Source organism: Diplotaxodon limnothrissa, linkage group LG10 (genome assembly GCF_057381915.1).
Source record: "Diplotaxodon limnothrissa isolate DT_005_m linkage group LG10, D_limnothrissa_male_GT1.1, whole genome shotgun sequence".
Taxonomy (NCBI): domain Eukaryota; kingdom Metazoa; phylum Chordata; class Actinopteri; order Cichliformes; family Cichlidae; genus Diplotaxodon; species Diplotaxodon limnothrissa.
The window spans coordinates 9,468,562-9,488,815 of NC_140605.1; the positions used below are offsets into that span (position 1 = coordinate 9,468,562).

The 20,254-nt window shown below is 40.9% G+C and overlaps 1 protein-coding gene across 11 annotated transcripts in view; it reads right to left on the reverse strand.

Annotated features, from left to right (window-relative positions):
* msi2b (musashi RNA-binding protein 2b) overlaps positions 1-20,254 on the reverse strand; it is a 288,895-nt gene that overhangs the window by 18,984 nt on the left and 249,657 nt on the right. The gene's annotated exons all lie outside the window — the stretch shown is intronic.

Here is a 20,254-nt window from a genome sequence, read left to right on the forward strand (position 1 = left end):
AGCAGTCTCCTACAGAACACAGAGTGAGATTCAAAACCCCGCAGACCTGCTCGATCCACACACACAGAAACAAAACGATAGCCACGAGCAACTCACGGAATAAAACGAGCTGGGAAAAAATAGAGACACATAGGTCAGCTCTGTCAAATCCAACCTGGCACGTGAGAAGGTTGAGATTTTAAACAAATCACCTAGTAACTCAAATAAACAATCTCCAAATTGTTTCGTATACACAACATTTGATTTCTATGTATTCAAAATGTCATGTTTAGCAATATAATCCACATCCTCTTACTGTAAAGACTATATCTTTGGACTCATACAGAAAAATATGCTGATGACGATACATGTAAGAATGAATATATGAAAAATGTATGACTTCAAACTATATAAAGGTACATTTCTGCAAATGTGTAGGACTGTATTCAGCTACAGCACAAACCCGTGTAAGATCTCTGATTACATTAGTGGAAGAATTTGGCTCTGGGGGTGTTTATGTCACATGCTTTGGATGAAAGATTATAGCCACTTCTGAGCTGCATAGACATGGGCATAATGGCCCTACCTCTGGGGACCATCCCTGCATTTTGTTCGGGAGTGCTCCCAATTACAGTGAGTGTCTATGGAATCAGAATAATCCACTGTAATGCAGTCCACATTTTGATTTTTGATTTTTTTTGTCTGGCTATTCAGGTGGAACATATGTAGCAGAGAAAAACATTTCCCACAATCAGACGAAGGCATCTCTTGGATGATTTGTCACTCAGAGATTTCCATCTGTGAGCTTATGTGAAGACTGAAGAAGTCTTTTGTGTTTGTTTATTCTCATGTAAATACTTTACTGATGTAAACATTTATACCCCGACGCTGAGATTCTTTAAGCTCGCCACTTTAAACCACATCTACAGCATACACTCACTCAGAAATCAGGCAGTTTGTGATACACTAATAAAATCAAGGCTTTAATTCCATGCAAATATAAATCCACTTTTAAAGGGTCTGATTATTCCAACAAATATCAGCCTAATAATCAGACTGTAATTAAGCCAACACAGTATCTGTGAATTGTAATTACATTGTTGGCCTTAATGAACACAGTAGCTAGAGGTGGCTGACAGAGACTAGTCCATGCCCAGGGCTTGGGCTCTCAGCACAGGAATGGCATGTCATTAGTATGGGTGATGAGATTCCTCACTCTGGGCTCAACACCTTCTATGCCTAATCAGCCTCCTAAAATTATCTCCACAGGAAATGCTTTCCTCACTAGCAAAGAAATGATCTCCAAATTCCCTCAATTGGATTTTTTCTTGATTTTTTCCCCCCCTCCTTTAGTTGATATGTGTGCATGTGTGTTTTTTGTGTGTTCTGGCTATATTCTGGAGACTGTGGTTTAGACATTACAAAATGGCACAAGATACCTCAGAGGATTATTTTTTTTGAATGCTGTAGAGGTGAGAGGAGCACCAGCGGGTGACCTATTTTCCGAGCCAGCCTTGTACTGCTATTCCACGAAGAGGGACTCACACAAAAGACTGATGAGACAGAGGGAGGGATGGGGGGGAGGTGAGAGGGCAGGGTCAGATGAGCTGCAGCCAAAGAGAAAAACACATAGCTTTTCATCAGCCGCCCGAGAAGGAGGTAATTCACAACTCTGTCGACACAATATGACCATGAATGTGCGAGTTGGGTGTGAGGTGCCATCATGCTGCGACTGGTAGGCAGGTGAAGAAGAAAAAGAAATGCCACTTTTCCCCCGACTATCTAACAGCTCAGGAGAGAATAACAGACTGAGGTAGCATGGTGAAAGGAGAAAAAGGACACACAAAAGACAACAAAAAAGGCAACTTAAATCCACCCCGCCTACGCTACTGGAGCCGCAGCACACCTGAAAACGACTCCAAGAGCTAATCTCCGCCTCTTTTCACTAAAACACAAATCGACTCTGAAGACTCTAATGACGGCCATGCACCCCTGAATTTCCACTTACAATGTCCCTCATGGTTGATGTGCACAACAGTGCACTCTCCACCTCTTTCTCTCTCGCTCCCTTTTTCCTAAGTGCTGAATCTATCTTCCCCTCACTGCCATTGTCATGACACCCCCAATAGACCCACTGGCTTGGAAGTTAGTTGCGGGCAAAGTTGTGGTGAGAGATTAACTTTGCAGGATTAGGTGGGTTAATTAATAGATGGCTGCTGCTCATTGTTTTGTGCTCACGCTGTAAGAAGCCACCCAAGAGAAGCGCTGCAGCATTAAATCAATTTCATGGCCCTTTTATTACTGAGGAGATAAAGCCAATATTTAGCTTTCTATTCTTCACAATTATTGGGCCCCTGCTTTGCCACTTGAGTGGCTGCGCTTGGCTGGGGACAAGGACACATCTGTTTATGAGCTGTGGAGGCCCGGGGGCCTTGGTGTCCGGACTCCAGGGAACTGTCCTCAGCTTTCGCTCCTCACAGAAATTCAGCCTTCCTCGAGAATGCTTCGTCGAGAAGGAAGAAAGATTAGACCTAAAGAAAGATGAGGACTTTCAAAACTGCCAGACGCTGGCTCTTGCTAAACAAAAGGATTGCATGGTCTCAAATATTTATATGTACAACTACAGTTTGTCAAAACTCCTTAGTTATTATTCTCTGTAGTAATGCTAACTTAAAGTCTTACCTGACCATGCAAGTCTTTCCTTTAGAACTTTCACATTAACTTCTAATAATTTCTTCTGCTTGAACTGCCACCATGATATACAGCATGTAAACATATCATTCACTGCATAAAATGAACTTTTGGTTAAAGGAACTCAGTAAACAGAATACCATATCAAATACGTCACATCATTGGATCTATGCTGAAGGTGCAAAACGTGGATCCAGAGCACTATACTTTACTACTTTATGTCTATGAAGTGGCATTTTTCTTGGGTGCACGGCAGCTCCTCTTCTAGCTGCACCTGTATTTTGTGAGTCTCTGTGAAGTTGACTGTACTGAAGTAGGTGGAGAGGCGCAGTAGGGGCAGTGTCAGCGGTGATCAAACCGCACAGTGCAATTTTTCTGTCAAGGATTTCTGGGATTTTTGCTTGTTGGAGTCTGGGTCAACAGTTTTGTTTTTTCTATTACAAACTGTCAAAGCCCTTTAACAGTAATATGATATCCAGCAAAGGAGAAAAAAATTAGGAGAAGTGGTTAGTAAAATTAATTCTCGCCACTTCTAAAAACACTGATGTGCCTCTTTTTGCCTGATGTTGCCATGTTTTCAAGCTAACCCTAAGTCAGTTGATTCATGCTGACTCTTAAATATCGATCTATCCAGACAATACTCTTTTTTCGACTTGATCTCAACTTAACCAATGCGCCATTTCTGATACATCTCTGCAGATCTTTTCTGGCACACTGCCTTTCTTGCCACAGACTCACTTTCTGAACCCATTACTCAGAGAACGTCACAATGAAAAGTTGTTGCATTATGCATCAATAAGGTCCTATTTATGTCCTACTAGTCTGACAACAGCTTGACTGATGTTAATGTAATCTGCACTGTTCTTTGGCCCAAAACTGCCAGCAGCAGCTCCCCTGTCATTGACAAAGCAGCTCCATCAGTCACAGAGCACTCTCCTCATTTCTCCTATAAGAAGAGTGTCAACTGACTAATGCACAGGAGGAACCCAGGGACGGAGGATGCTTCTATGGATATGGATCAAATATGCTCAAACTTTAAAATCTTTATGAAACTGAAAACTATTAAAACCAACAACACTATAACTTAATTTTTAAGTGGAAATCTAAAATGCTGTCAATACAATATATAAACATGGTCTCTTTAGAAAGTGTTAGTATTGCTCTGCATCAGTGTTTTCAAGATTTTAACATTAAATTTGGGATTAGACAAGCAGCTAACCAGGATTAGCTCGCTGGCTAGCAGACTTTTCATGCTAAGATGCTTAACACAGTAGCTTGGTTCGACAAAAGGGGCCGGCGAACAAGGCTTTCAGCCTGCTACAGCCAATTTCGGAGGGCAGACAGAAGGAGTAAGACAGATGAACAGCGAAGAGCGCTGATGAGTGAGACAGATGAACCGAGAATACCAGCACACATCAGTAGAAGACAAAGAGAGGAAAGGACAAAGATAATGAGAAATAGAGGGAGACATAAGGCCAGGACTCTGGTGTGCCATTCATTTTCATGGAATTCTGGTTTGAAAAAACCCCCATAAATCTCCTCATTTAGGTAAATACAGAAACAGAGCAATAAAATGACACATTTGATTTTGTTAGTGTTAATAAAGTGAAGGTTTAACAAGAAAAAAAATCTCATGCAAATTAAAAAAAACAATCTTCCTTTTCAAAATATTCAATTATTGATTAATTGCCACTTAAGAAGGCCAAAAATACATTACATTATATACATTAAAATACAATATATGTCTTAACAGTAGTTTTAGTAATGTATGGATTGCATCATTTTAAAATGCAGTAAATTGCCTGGTGTGAACCACCTGTATGCTTTAACTCTCCTTCCGTGCTGCACATCTCTGATAAATTGCTGCATTAATTTTAAGGCCAAAACCAACTTTTACAAACAGGTACGAGAGCGCAGACTATCATTAGCATCACAGTGGATTCCTTTTTCACACATCGGGTTTAAACAAGTAGGAAAACCTTAAATTTATGGAATTCACATAGTAGTATAGACTACCTTTTTGGTAGTGCTTCAATAACCATGAGGTTGATGAGTGATAGCTGATAAGTTACACACCCACACACATTTATCAAGTTAACGCTGGTAGAACACACTTTGTATGGTTGAAAGGTTAAAAAACAGCTTGAAAAAACATTCCCCTCTAAGGTACGAGGCCAGGACTGAAAATGATTTAAAAAGCAGCCAATATTCAAAGAACAACTTTGAAACAACTTCAAAAAGCCTGCAGAGCACTAAAAAAGGAAAAACTAGATGAAAGTATGGCCTTTCTAATCCAAAATATAAAGAAATTATGGGTCGCTTCAAAGTTCAAGGAAATCTTACAAATAAATCAAAATATTAAGTTGCATTAAGGACATGTTCATAATTCAAACAGAGGTGAAGAAGTAACAACCCAGAAAACAAGAGGCTAAATAATTATAAAACAATAATAATATATTAAATAAATAATAAGAATAAATTTAAAAAATAGCTGAAAGCAGCAATTTTCATCTGCACTTTAATCTAAAATTGATCTGCTGTAAAGTTGGGTGAAATTTAGGAGAACATTTCTACATTTGAAGCGTAAATGTAAACCGTTCAACAGATTTGGAGTAAAGAAAGTAGATAAAGAATGTGTGTCTCTGTAATTTTAGGTTGAACTTCCTTTTTGATTGATGCTGATTCTCATCAAAACTAACCTGATTTTGTAATTACCTAAGCAAACAAACAATCACATGTTATGGACACATGGAGGAGAGGTGTAACATGGCCAAAGAAAGCCTGGTGAAGCCTGATCATTTTCTTCTGTGAAACTGGGTATAAGCGTTTTGGTGGCAGATGGGCTCAGAGTGGCCTTCTGGTTATGTTTCTGAATTGCATTTGCATCATTTGAGTGTTGTTGAGTTTTTTTATTTAGTTTATTCAGAATAAATTTGGTTTAGCTGACGCTCAGCGCTGCTTTGCATAGAGGGGTCTACACTGCTCAGTAGTTTGTATGTCTTAAATCAGGAGTGTCAAACTCAAATACACAGTGGGCCAAAATTCAAAACTGGAACAAGGTCGCGGGCTAACATTAATATTTATTGAAAAAAAAAAATCTTCCTCCAGATTTAAGAATGAATCTCTCCTTATGGACTCAAACTTTGCTGAAAATCTGAATATGGAACAAACAACGCTTAATACTAAACAATATATATATTAGCTGTATAATACCAGTAGGCCAGCTCTAATAATAATTTGTAATTAGGCTGCGGGCCAAATTTGGCCCGCGGGCCAGAGTTTGACACCTATGTCTTAATAATAAAAAGGATGACTCATGGAAGAGATCTTAGCAAATTCATTGTAAAATAAAGAAAAGGAAATTGTAAATGACCTATAAGAAGTTCACTGTAAGACACTAAGAAGTACAACAGAAGTTGTAGCCGGGCCAGTGAAGCACACGGCTGCCTTGTCATGGGTTGAGGGAGGCATTCTGTCAGAAATGGAAAACTGACTCCACTACACATTTTGCTTCATCAATAACATTTGATAAGATATAGAGAAACATATAGAGACAAATAAACAAAACAAAAAGAAAGAAAATATTTATCAAAGTTACCAAAGAGACAGCCACCTAGCAAGACATCTTTTCATCTCCAGACTGACAAGTGTCCTATTGTTGTCATCCGTCAGTGTGACTTTGTTGTTGTTGAAAGCATCTCTGGGTTGTTGTTATCAAAGGCATAAATCACAGAGCTGGAGAGAGCCAGGTGGCTTTCATATGAACTGCTGCACACATGCTCACGTCTCACCTCTCCTCTGATCAGAGGAGACCTACAGTACACACAGAGAGTTCCCCTCGCTTACAATGCAGAGGCTAGGGTCTGGAAATGAGCCAGAGAGACAGAGAGAAAGAGCATTTACATGCACACAAGTAATTCAATTATAACCAGACTAATGCAATACACATATTATTGCAACTCTCATGTAAACACCTTAACCAGGTTATCTTACTCACATTAAAGTCCTAATCAGAGTAAGCATAACTTGATTAACAGAGCTGGGTTGCATGTCAGTCATTCAAATTAATCTCGCCGTGTTTATGTCTGGTGTCTTTCAATGCTTGGAATCGGTGCATGCGCCACAAAGGACAAAGGAGAACACAGAGCTCCACGACGAAGGTTTCAAACAGAATCGTTACAGGATGAAAGAATTAAACAGGTAAATAATCACTTAGATGATGCTCCATCGAACCCTAAGCCAGATAAGTGGTTAGGAAACTTGATGGGATATTGGATGGATGGAGAAATGGTTACACAGACAGTGACAGAGTTTCTTGCCTTATTGTCTTATAATGCCTTATTCCTCCCATCTGTTATTTCCCTACAGCTATTTCCCTTAGGTCTACAGGCTAGTATCTTAGTATCTAGTAACATTTTCTTGGATCAGCTGATTTGTAACAGATAGTCTAGTGTGAAAGCTTAATAAAATGACATTTTTTCAAATGGCAGTCTGCAAATATTACTGGTACTTTGTTCGCTCTGGCAGAGTACAGTCCCAGCATTTGTTGCCAATTGTTGTCTGTTTATATTTTTCTCTTGATAAGCGGTATATCACAAGTTATGTTGCCTTGGTTGGTTTCAGTCTACCCACCCAGAGTCATTTTGGAAAGTGAAACAGAACTGAGAGGTCCCAGAATAATTCACATTTGCTCATTTGCCTGGCAAAACTAGGCTATAAAAAGCCTACAGCATCAATAAAAGACATATTCTAAAAAAACAAGTTTTCGAAATCAAATATCTCAGCTGAATTTAACGATTCAAAATTCATGTTTACAAACTAAATGCAGGGAAGCGAATCTTGCACCGGTGCCACATAGTATAGCTGCATCCAGCTTTGTTTAGTCTAAACTATTATGGAGCCAGCTCAATAAAACAATATTAAAGTAAGAGGTGACATGTTAAAAATAGCAGTGTGCATCTATAGGCTCAAATCCTTATCGTCAAAAGCAACTGGAGTTACACTCTGGCATAGGATTGACTATAAGTGGATTTTAATCGTGTGATGCATTCATGCACTGTTTAAGTGTTTCAGTCACTATACAAATGCCAGTAATGACAGATCATCAAACAGCTGATATCATAATATAATATAAGCAGTTAGACTTTACTGTGTACTTTTCCTGATGTTCACAAAATGACACATTTTCCAAAGTAGGTGCATGCATTCACAGTGTCTAAAAGATTTAAAGGTATAAAATTGGGAGAACAGTCAGTCAGCCACATAAAAAATAAATGGTTTAAATATTTGAACACATTTTGACAATTTTGTAATTCTGCAATGTGGTGCAGAGATTAGAAATGTTGGATTTGAAGTTTCCTCAGGTCTTGGTGATTCCAAGTTGGCTGCAGATCTTAAATAGATACAGCATTGCGTGGTCAGTATGACCCAGTTTTGAACCTTTTTTTTAAAGGTCAGATTTTGGAAACAGACTGCTCTCTGTAAAGTAAAAACCACAGGGTACAAAATAAGCACCGCCTGTCAAGTGGTACAATGAGGTAATTTATTTTTGAGAGTGCACAGTTATGACAATAAAAGAGAGTGATGACAGGATAGTCCGGTGCCTCCTCCAAAGGGGAAAAATGAGTTGCAACACAGCACTGAATGATATGCTTTAGAGAGGATTTAAAAATGGATATACACAATACCACAGGCATTCAGCATATACATACATATAGCCTGCACTTCTTCACTGCAGACAGCAGCAATACATAGGCTCTACAACACCAAGACTGCCCACATCTCTACAGTACAAGAACAGTCAATTGCTCTGTCATATAGTCACACCTGACTTCATTTATATATCTGCGTATGTGCAGGTCAATATATCTGCGTTTGTGTTTCCCTCTTACTTTCTTTTTTAAACCAAAGGTAATGATTTCTGTAAGTAATGAAACAATTTGGCACACTGATCCTTTGCCAATGATGGCATCTGATGGGGGAAAGAAAGAGTCAATGAGAGAAGAGGAGTGAATCCAGACCTCAGCAAAGCCTGGCTTTACGCTGGTAATTGCACACGTATCTTTTGTCTTTTGACCAAATGATGAGGCCCGAGAGGAGATGCATATGTGTTAAAATTTAATCTGGGTAATCTTTCAGAGGCAAAGCAATAAAAAAAACCAAAATAAATAAAAATCTCAGATTCTGTTAGTCATAACTAAATCACATCTTCTCTGCCACCTGAAACAAAAACAATCTAAAATAATTTAGAACCCAACATCTTTTAATTCATAACGCACTGAAAAGACAAATCTGCAATCTCAGGAGAGCAGTGGTAAACATATAATGTATCTTTCTGTTGGGAAATTACTGCTCTTCATGAGAAGGTCAGAGGTGAGGAACGGGTGTGCTACAGACTAGCCTACTTGTGCTAGCAGTGTCTAAGTGATTTGCTCAAGGACACTTCAGTAGGGTGGATTCCTGCTGCCAAGGGGGCTCAATCCGAAGCCTTCCAGCTGAAGAGGAGTGTCCGTACCCATGCAGCCGTCTGTCAAAACTGCCCACTATCCACATTGCACACCTACAGCTTTACATATTTAGAAATCATTCATAAATTAAAAGCAGAAGAAACTGATGCAGCTGTACAACGGTGTGTGAGTGATTGTGACATTGCAATGTGATGTTATGCCGTGAGCTCAGGAAGAGCTCAGAGTCTTCTACTTCTAGTCTTTTAGCTCTCAGTGACAAGAGTGCTGTTTCTTTGTAGCTGAAGTGCATGGCAGCATAGCATCAAAGAGGACAAACTAGGCTCTTTATTGAAGTGTAGCCGCACTTTCGACCTCTTCTTTGTACTACTTCCCGTGCTCTTCAGTATAAAGGAAACTGCTCCTATGCTGCACAACTGATATAAACACATTGGGCTTCCACACAAGCCTCAATATAACTCCCAGTCACTCACACACCTGCAGCAGTTAAAGATGAAGCACTGGAGAATGAAACAATAAGGGACAGAAACAATGCATTTCAAAAAACAGAAGAGAAATCTGCCAGGATAGATAAGGCAGAGACATTTAAATCCATTTGGTCGAGGAAATTGTGAAACTGGTTTTCAGAATGAGACAGGGTTTTCGGTTCACAACCTTAATACCAAGGCAGTTTAGGATAGTGACTTAAATAGAGAGAGACAGACAGGAAGGACACAGATGTCTGACCTTGCAGTAGTGCTTATGTAATGGTCTGCTTCAGTGCATTTAACTGCAGTGCTCCTTTCCAACCTAGGATCAGTAAAGGCAACATGTCTCTGCAGTCCAATCTCCTCTGACATCAGTTCTGACACTTAGAGTGTATGAAAAGGTCTTGTGAGCTCCAAGTGAATCAGTTGTTATGGCCCTGCCTGTGTGGTCCCCGTGGAGCCAATCATACTAATTAAACTAGACTACTTAAGCCTCCTCTCATTAGTGTCCAAGTAAACAGCCTTAATTTTTTATGCATTTTAATGCCCATCTCCCAGTTCTGGGGGTGGTACTGAACCGGACAGATGAATGATGAAGGGGGGTAATTTCAGGTTTTCTCAAATGAAAGAGAGTGCACTGCGTGTCATTTTATCATTCAAGTTAAATATGTGTTGGTGGATTTGAACTATGCTTCACCATATCTCGTACAGTCAAACTCGCCTTCTCAGTGATAATTCATTTAAAGGATAAAAGGATAATATGTGATATAATATGTAAACATGATCTTAAACCCGAGCTTTTGCAGACTTATTATATTTTTGGCCAGCTCCATGGTTACACAATCTAGCACTGCTCCAGATACCAGGGGCAAGTAGGGTAAAATGTGGCATGACCCAAAAATAGGGCTGCAACACTTGACTTCACTTGATCACTGCAGAAGCAAACAATGTTTGCAGGGCTGTATGCACTGTTATAAGCATACTATACTTCATGTATACTGCATAAAGTATAGCCATCCATTAGGAAACGAGCAGTACTGAGCCACTGGAGAGCTATTAGCCCAGTCAGCAAGAGGGAACGATGGAAAGATGGAGGAAAAGGTGGAGACAGCTGGGTAGAGTCCTAGCAAGTACCAATGCGCTGGAGCTCTCAAACAGTGGGTGGCATCAAAACAACAGGAAGTAGAAAGAGAGCATGGTCTCAGAGACACACATATTGTACTCCTCAGTTTGCATCCAGGTCTGTGGTCTTTTTCTGTTCTGTTGCTGGTCTCCAGCAGCGTCCGAAGGTGGCATCCATGTACGAGGCAGGACAGCTCGAGTTTCATTTCAAGACCAGCAGCATAACAGCCGAGACATAATGAGCTTTAGCGTTGCCACTCTGCCTGTTACAGCACCTCATCTTCCCCACCGCAGGAACCTAGTCTATGGGTCTCTGTGGCAGACTGTTTGCCTGCTTCAGTGTGTGAGGATGCGTCTGCTATCCTAGGGTGAGTTAAGGCCTGGGCAAATGAGGTGAGGCTTCTTTTCCACTTTCAGGAAATAGCTAGCCTTTCAGCTTTGCCTCTGTGAGAGTGCGGTTGCTGGTTCCGCAGAGACAGATGCCCACATACTCATGGAAACACATGTGTGTGCATGTGACCTATGATCTGTCTGCATGTGAGCATCTGATGTAATCTGTCAGCATCCCTTTATCTACACAGGAAAGTAAAATCACACTGCAAAACAACAATAAACCAAAAAAACAAACCAAAAAACCCCACTGGTCCTCCTCTGTGCTCAGGGCATGCAGGAGGACCACTTGGTAATGTGCTGCTACACCTGATGGATGCATTCGATGGTGTCTACCTCTGACAGCAAAGCACATGTACATGAAACAGAAAGTGGGTAATGGAAAACAAAGCTGATGTGGGAGCAGTCCAGCTTTATGACTCCACACATAGAAGTAGGCAGGGCGTGACATACAGTGCTGTTCACTGACGTCACAGCAGCGCACTAACTGCTGTCATTGGGAATGGAGTCGTGGCCTGTGGAGCTCAGAGAGCCTGTATGTGTGATGGTGTGTGTGTGTGTACGTGTGTGTGAATGTGCAGTCAGCACTGTTGTGGAGACAGTGAGTCAGAGAAGCAGACAGAAAACCAGAGAGAGGCCCCTGGTTGTCCCTCCACCTCCCTTGCCCCGATATGCAGCCTCGAAGAGCTTTCAATTGTGTCTGTTGTATGCTTCTGTGTGTGCGTCTGAGAGTTTGAGTGCACAGGAGCAGAATATGTCGTGCATGATCGTTCAAGTGTATGAGATCACAACACTCGTCGCCGGGCCCTATTTTAAGTCCTGCGACTCATGGAGTGCCCCGGCTTACGCAGACCTATTGGGCTAATGATCAGCCTTGGCAATTAAAGCCAATCTGTGAGTCAGTGTGGCATCAGGAGGGCCATCTGCTTCCAGCCCTGTAGCACTCACTCTGGCCTGTGGGACCACTTGCTGGGGTCACAGCTCACCCGGCTTGTAGAGAAATGGTCACAAGATCTGAGGAGCAATCTGCTGTGCAATTCTAGTTCAATAGAATCCTGGTCTACTGATACACTGCTGTGTGTACCGCTGTCTCACGAGTGCAGTAAAAACACAAGCAGTGGGGATCGATCTTGTGGAGGACAATGTTGCATGTACCCATGACACATGTAAGCTCCACATCAGCCTCAGGCTAGTGATTCCTCCCACCTGCTTCAGTATCGTAGCCAAGATGTGTGCAAAAATGGGAATTTAAGATGTATGAAAACTTAAGAGGGCTTTCTGTTCATAATGAGTCTGCAATGTATCCAAATCTTTATTAGCATTCACACACATACGCAAACATTAGCTGCAGCCAGAAAAACAAGAGTTTAACGGCAAAGAAAGTTTGAAAGAAAAAAGTTGTCAATATTGTAAATGGTTGGGATACAAGACACAAGGCAATGGTGTCCTCGCTTTACCCACATTGGGCTATTAAACCTTTTGTGTGTTTAGTCTTGGGTGCATTAGTCTGAGATTGTCGTATTCTTTACATTAACAGCTTGTCATTCACATATAATACACTCTGAATATCACTTACCTGCAGGAAAAAAAAAGGTTTGACTGATCAATCACACCACAGACCTGACCTTCTCTTATCAGACATCGTCTTGCGTAGCATTTCAAAATATATTCTATATTACTTAAAATTTAGATTTAGAGATGAAACCACAGATACAAGGGGCAAGCACATCTTCCCATTTCTCTCTAAGACCTCATTGATCTGAAGTATACAAAGGATGCAACTACATCACCAAATAGCCCCTTACCTCTTCTGTGCCAGCATATCAGGTGTGCTTCAAAGGTTCACAGCTCTATATATCTTTTCTATCACCCTGCAGCAGACAGTTGCTAAACCCGGGGAAGCTAGCTGGTGATTCAGGCCAATGGCCTGGTGTGCATTTTTTTTTCATAAGCTTGCTTGGCCCTGCTCTAGATTATGGGAGCATTCATCCTTCAGAAGCACCCACTATCATACCAGTTGCAAAGGTCAGCAGTTCTCTTTCCCTATGTGCCACCTGCTGCAGCTGCTGTACCTTTGTATTGTTTTCCTACAGGAAAAGGAAGGTCATAAGTGCAGCCCCCCCCCCCCCCCCCCCGTTTACGGTTGTATAGAAACACACTAATGTCTCTTTGGGTCCATGAGTTCCTAAAAAATCCGTATCCGATTAAATTGGTTTTGTTTGTCCAATCTATTTCACTACATATGTAGTACAATCCAAGATGAATATATATCTATATATTATATATATATGAGGCCATCTTGAAAGATTTACATATTCAACGTAACAAGAGAAGCTGTGGAACCCAGAAGCACCTGCTGGGCCAAGTACTGTTTCCTTCCGCACAGAAAGAGAAATTTGCTCCATGCTGTTCTACGGCGTTTGAAATGACATTTTCTGTCAGGTATACGATGGAGTTTGCTGTTCTGTCTCAGGCATGGCTGGTTGGTGGAGATGGAGAGGGATGGAGGCTACCGCAGTGCTATCACACATCAGGGATGAGGTCTGACAAAGATGAAGCGTGTGACAATGAAGGGATATGGAAACAAGACATTGTGAAACAGATGGAAAACCGATCCACCAACTGCAGCAAACCAATACCAAAAGCCCACGCAAACCCCAGAGTTGTGAAAAATAGACACAAAATACAGTACCTTCTTAGAAACAGCCTTTTACGTGTATGAAATACAAACAGATGGCCCTTTAATAGGCTGATTAAAACCACAGTCCCAGAGAACTATTGACAGTGACTGATATCCCAGAGCTAAAGACAATAACCACTGTAGCAATGAAGTGAAGTGGGCAACAGTGATTAGGAGTATGGTGGAGCTTGAGGTTGAAAAGAGCTCAAGATATGTTTCTGATGTTCCTGACAAAAAGAAAAGGCTTGTTAAAAATACATAAATAAACAAATCGATAGCAAGGCCAAACACAGATTCCCACTGGTGTGGCTTCTCATCGCTTCAATCCTATGCCATAAGTATACGGCAATAAAGTTTGCATAATCACTCTCACTGCCAGAAGGGGGAGACAAAAGTTCACTACAGTAGGTTTAAGGTAACTGGTAAATAACCCCAAATTACCCACCCCTCTGTCCTCAGTGTACCCTTGCCGCACTTACCCCTGCCCTCTCCCCTCCTTAATTATCCCTTTCCTCTGTTCTTTTAGTACTTAAGAGGCTGACTCACTGGACCTGAATTGCTGTTTGTCTGTCATGACATCTGAAATAGTTGGATGACTGAGTGTTATGCCTTTCACTCACTCAGTCTGATGGGACCCCACTAACATCTTCATCCCTGGTTTTTCGGTGTAGCATAATGACCTCCTAGTAGCGGCCCTAATGGAGCCATAATGGTCATTTATGCCATGGGAGGCTCTGAGGGCACGGCTGTGGAGGCAGCGAGTCGCACAGGAAGATGGTAGAGTGAAGAGAAGCTCCGGGTTAAGTCTCTCCACCTCCGCCTTTTCCCTTCATACACAGCTCCCAAATCTCCGTCTTTGTATGAATACCACATATCTGTGTGTCTGTGTGTGCGTTCAACTCCGCATTCACGTCCATGTAATAAAAGGAACCGATACAAGACTGGTTAACAATAGAAAGTACAATATGAATGTATGAGGGGTGTATCCCTGCTTTTGATGCTCGCTTCTACGGCTTATTCACACGCATAATACACACACACACAATACATTCTCCTTTTTAATTACATTTTTCCTCATGAATGCAGTGTACTACATTCTTAAAACTCTTTATAATTTCTTTTCTATATATGCTTGCACTGCTGGCAGAAACTGTCCTGTACATAAATTACAGAGCATAAGCTTGTGCTTATTGCTAAAAAACATTCTCTTTCTGGCATTTGCATTTTTATTATCCACAGTAAACACAAGGGTCTTTCATCGTTACATCCCGTGTTAGTCTAGAACAATCGACAAGTAAAGAACAGTTCGATGTACTGTAAGGCTGTGATCAAACTGGATAGTCCTTTCAAATTTCTCAATCACCTGAGCTCATCCGAACTAGACACCTGGTTAAAATGCGGCACATCTTGGGATCGTTCCCCAGGGCGCTGCAGGCTGAATAATACAATAGCACATTTATCAGCGAGCTAATGCTAATTAGACTGTTGCATAAAAAGGAGAATAATGTACAGTAGCGTCCCTCATGCCTTGTCAGCTCCCGCTTTGTCTGTTTAGCCATACGGCTGCATTTTGGCTCTTAAATAGGAGAAAATGGCAGTCTATTTTAGAAAACATGAAATATAAACTATCCTACTGCAGGGCCGATTTCCCCAAGTAATCACAATGTGCTTTGTATCATCTAATCAGATAAATTAAAAAAAAAAAAACAACCAAAAAAAAAAAACCAATGGCACAGACACTTGGAGATATCTGAAGAAAGACAAAAACAGCTTCTTTATTTCTCTCCTCGCTCTCAAAACAAGACATACACATTACTTATTTCTATCACAAAACATGATCTCAAAATCAACCAAAGCTTAGTTTGTTTAATCTTTTAAAGCTTTCTGGGGGAAAAAATCAGTGCTGTCCAACTGCACAATCTAGGGAACTGTGCACTCTTTAATATCTTTTGTAGCCCATTTTAAACTCAAAGATCCTTTCCATTTGAGTTTTTTTTGCAGTCTGATGAATGTTAGGTCTGAAGTCTGAACATTTCTGTCCAGCTCAGTGTTTGATTTTCTTCTGCTTTGATTCCTACCCCGGCTGCAGTCCAGGGCGAGCAGAGCAATACTGTACAAGAGTGTTTACAGTGAATGTCACTTTCAAGTTTTCTGTGGTAATGAAAACAGCTGGACTTCTGAGTAATTCACTCACAGTGCAGAGTGAATTACCTTTAAAAGGAATATAACATATAAAGAAAAACATGACATTGAGGCGGTGTGTGGTGAGACTGAATAATACTATTCCGCTGTTCAAACTGGTTTAATGTCAAATTGTAGTAACAATCAGGCATATGCACAATACTCCTACAGCTGCGGCTTCACATGATGCTATGTGTGGGTTCTAAAGCTGAAAATGAACTGAAGCTGCATGACTGACATGTTGACTACTTTGAATCATGCTCATATTGATACCTGCATTCATAGATGCTTACCACCCTGACAGTGAGCTAAAGCTTTCTGAAAGTGTTACCGAAAAAGCTGCCAATGCTGTAACATCCGTATAACAGTGTATTTATTATTGAGTCCATATGATTAGTAACAGTGCAGCAGCTGCTAAAGAGACGGTTCATCTAAAATGCAAATAAACACACTGGTTGTATCTAGTTTCTGAGATCCAGTAAGCTGGAGGGGGATGAGACCAAGTATAATTTCCTAATTACAGCACACACAGTGGATGTGAGGGTAATCCAGTGATTTTGTGTTTATTTACTAGTGGAGTTTAGTATGCTATTAAATTTTCCTTAGGAAGTTACCTTTAGTTCTGCAAATATTAGAACAGGATTGATTAAAGCTTCAGCTAGAAGTAAGGGTGCAATTTTCCATTTCTGGTGACGTGTCCTGAGTATTTGTGGAGGATTCAAAGCAAAGCGAAAAATAAATTTTTTTTGTGTTGTTGTTTTAAAATGTACGCGTTCGCTTCGCTTGAGTTCAATACGGTATTTTCATCAAATGGCCATGTGTGTGAGATGAAAATACCGCAAAGTTTCCCAGTAGGAGCAAGTTGGCCCTTAAAATGGCAGGGAAAAAAATGCACAGCAAAAAGAAAATATGAAGATGTACACAGGACGTTTTTAACAGAGTGGGATAGTTTATATTTTTTTGTTGAACGCAATGGCAAGCCATTCTGCCTTATATGTCAGACGTCATTAGCGCATTTCAAAGCTTCAAATCTTCAGGGCCACTTTCAGCTCACTCCATGCTAACATCGACCAGGAATTTCCAAAAGGGACTGAACTTCGCAAGCACGAGTTGGCCACTTTGAAAAGTCAGGCAGAAAAGCAGATACAGTTTTTCCAAAAATTTACGAAGTGGTCAGAGACCATAACGCTCGCATCCTATCAGCTGGATGAAGCGGGGAGCATGAAGGGGAGTTCGTTAAAAAATGTCTCAGTGACGTTGTTGAAATTTTGTCTCCTGAAAACGACAAATTAAAACACATGGTATCAGACGTCCAACTGTCCCGCCACACTGCTGAACACAGAATATCGGACATTAACACAGCTATTGAATCACAGTTGCACTCTGACCTTCAAGCATGTGAGTATTTTAGTGTCGCATTGGATGAGAGTTGTGATATACAAGACAAGCCTCAAATGGCAATATTTGCACAGTCTGTGTCAAACGATTGTGTGATCAAAGAACTCCTGGATATTGTGCCATTAAAAGACAGAACCCGTGGCATAGATGTGAAAGAAACCATGATGGCTGCATTAGAAAAAGCAAATCTGCCCATAACGAAGTTAACTGCAATAGCCACGGATGGAGCACCAGCCATGATGGGATCTGTGAACGGGCTTGTAGGGCTGTGCAAAGCTGACCGAACTATTCCTGACTTTTGGAATTTCCACTGCATCATCCACATGGAGCAACTCGTGTCTAAACCATTGAATTTAGATAACGTCATGAAGCCTGTGATGGAAATCGTCAGCTATATTCGCACACATGCGCTTAACCACAATCAATTCAAGAATCTCATCGCTGAGCTGGACCAGGTGACCTGCCGCTGCACTGCACTGTGAGGTGGCTGTCAAAAGGCCAGGTACTCTCTCGCTTCTTTGAGCTTTTGGATGCCGTAAAACTGTTTATGGAAGAGAAGGACAAGGACTATCCCGAGCTCTCGGACCTCAAGTGGATTATGGATCTGGCCTTTTTGGTCGACATGCTGTGTCACTTGGACAGACTGAACCTGACCCTGCAGGGTAAGTTAAAAATGCTGCCTGACCTGGTGCAAAGTGTGTTTGCGTTTGTCAACAAACTGAAGCTGTTCAAGACACATATTCAAAAGGGAGATTTAATGCATTTTCCCACTCTGCTAAAAGCCAGCGGGCAAGTCGCCAGCGCTGCCCTGAGTAAGCAAAGAGCCAGATATGCAACGCTGATTGAAAACTTGCACGAAAGCTTTGTGACCCGGTTCCATGATCTACAATTGAAAAGGCCACAGATTATGTTCCTCGTTGACCCATTTAATGCAGAGACCGGCTGTTTGAAAGTCCCGCTAGTCACAGATGAAGCTGCGGCTGAGTTGGAGATGATCGATCTTTGTGAGGAGGGCCAATTGAAACCTGCTTTAAGGGAAGGGACCATTGAGTTCTGGAAAAGTGTGCCAATGGAAAAATACCCCAATGTCAATGGGCTGTGCTTAAGATACTGTCAATTGTTCAAGGCGAGGAATGCCAGAAGTCCCACTAAACAACATGCATTGTAAAAGTAAATGCTATTGTAGATTATTATATTTTTGTTTGTGGACTTGGTTGAACTGAAAGTTTGTGTGTGTGAGACAGTGCACGCAATTGTTGAAAATGACTGGCCTGTGGTTTTAGTACTGTAGGAGTACATTTCTTTCATTATCATGTTGGTGTGTGACATTTACAATAAATCTGGCTGAGCAGAATGTGTGTATTTTGTGTGTGTGAGTGAGTGAGTGAGTGAGTGAGTGAGTGAGTGAGTGAGTGAGTGAGTGAGAGAGAGAGAGAGAGGGGAAAGGATGGGTGATGTTCATGTGTGCCCATGCGTATGAGCACCACCCCTGTCCTAGTGCTTTGGACATCTGGTAGTAACCTAGTGCTGGTTACTACCAGATGTCCATGGCAATCTGTAATTTTTCATGTTTGCCTGCAAACATTCACTAACCACTAGCCGAGGTGTAGCCAAACTAGAGAAAATGCAATACAAACTGAAATGTATTAAGCCTGCTTTAATACATTTAAAGCAGGCTTATTAATACAAGTTGTGTCTCAAAGTTGCAGCCAACATGTTTTAAGAGGTTCAAGTTTTACTGTGAAAGCAAACAGTCTGCATTTCTGATATCTGTCGCACTTTCTGCAGTTTCACTACAGCTCAACAGTGGTTCATTTAAATCTACGACCGTTTTCTCTGGTTGAAGGATAGACAGAAGAATCGGAGTAATCTAGGACTCCTGTGGCTTTAGCCATTACTTTCCCAGTGAGCTCCAGTAACCACTTGTAACCAGTCATTTTTTCCCATTGACCGGAGCTTGACAGGTGGTCACATGTCTGCTAATTGTGATGTAGTTATCAGCTTTTTTCAGTAACCCTTGTTTTCTGCTCTAATTTCTTAGTTTCTGTGTGTAGTCACCTACAACTGCACAAAATTGTGGCGCCTTTGCCTTACAATATAGAGTGCCTTGAGGCGACTGTTGTTGTGATCTGGCGCTATATAAATAAAACTGAATTGAACTGAAAATAGCTCAGCTGACCATCGCCTACCATAATCAGAGATATTATCAGAGATTGCAAAATTCCACACTACACTACAAGACAAGAGAGTAATACTGCAGAAAATTGTTAATGTTATTATCTGATCCTTTATTAACTTGAGTCAATATATTACTACTATAATTCCAGCAATGTAAAAAATGGATTGGCAGAAAAATTAAAAACATTTATGAATTTTTTAAAATCAAACTGCAAGCGTGTAAATTCGAGAGAAAATTCAATGCACACTTTGCACTGCTGTAACTTGCACAGCGTGGACCCAGTCAGGTAAAAAGGCAGCCACCTTTGTGAAGCTGAAAACAGACCTTAAACTCAGGATAAATATCTAACACAGCCATCTCACTCAGACTCGTCATCTTAAAGTAGGCAAGTTTACATCCAAACAGGAAGTGGTAACATCATATTCTTATGCTGATATGACAGTCTGACATCAATTTGACATAATAAAAGCCCACAATATGAAAGTTAAAAAAAAATTTTCACAGTGGAATCAGACAATGATCAATATCCCAAGTCTTCATTGTCATCATCAGACTGACCCATCCAACAGACAAGCTGGAGAATATAATGCTTCAACATAATAAGCAATTGAGTAGTTGCATTCACTACCATACAGAAATTCTTTTATAAACTGAAAAACCACAACACAGTTTTTTTTTTAGTTGGAATGTGGCCACTTTGTTG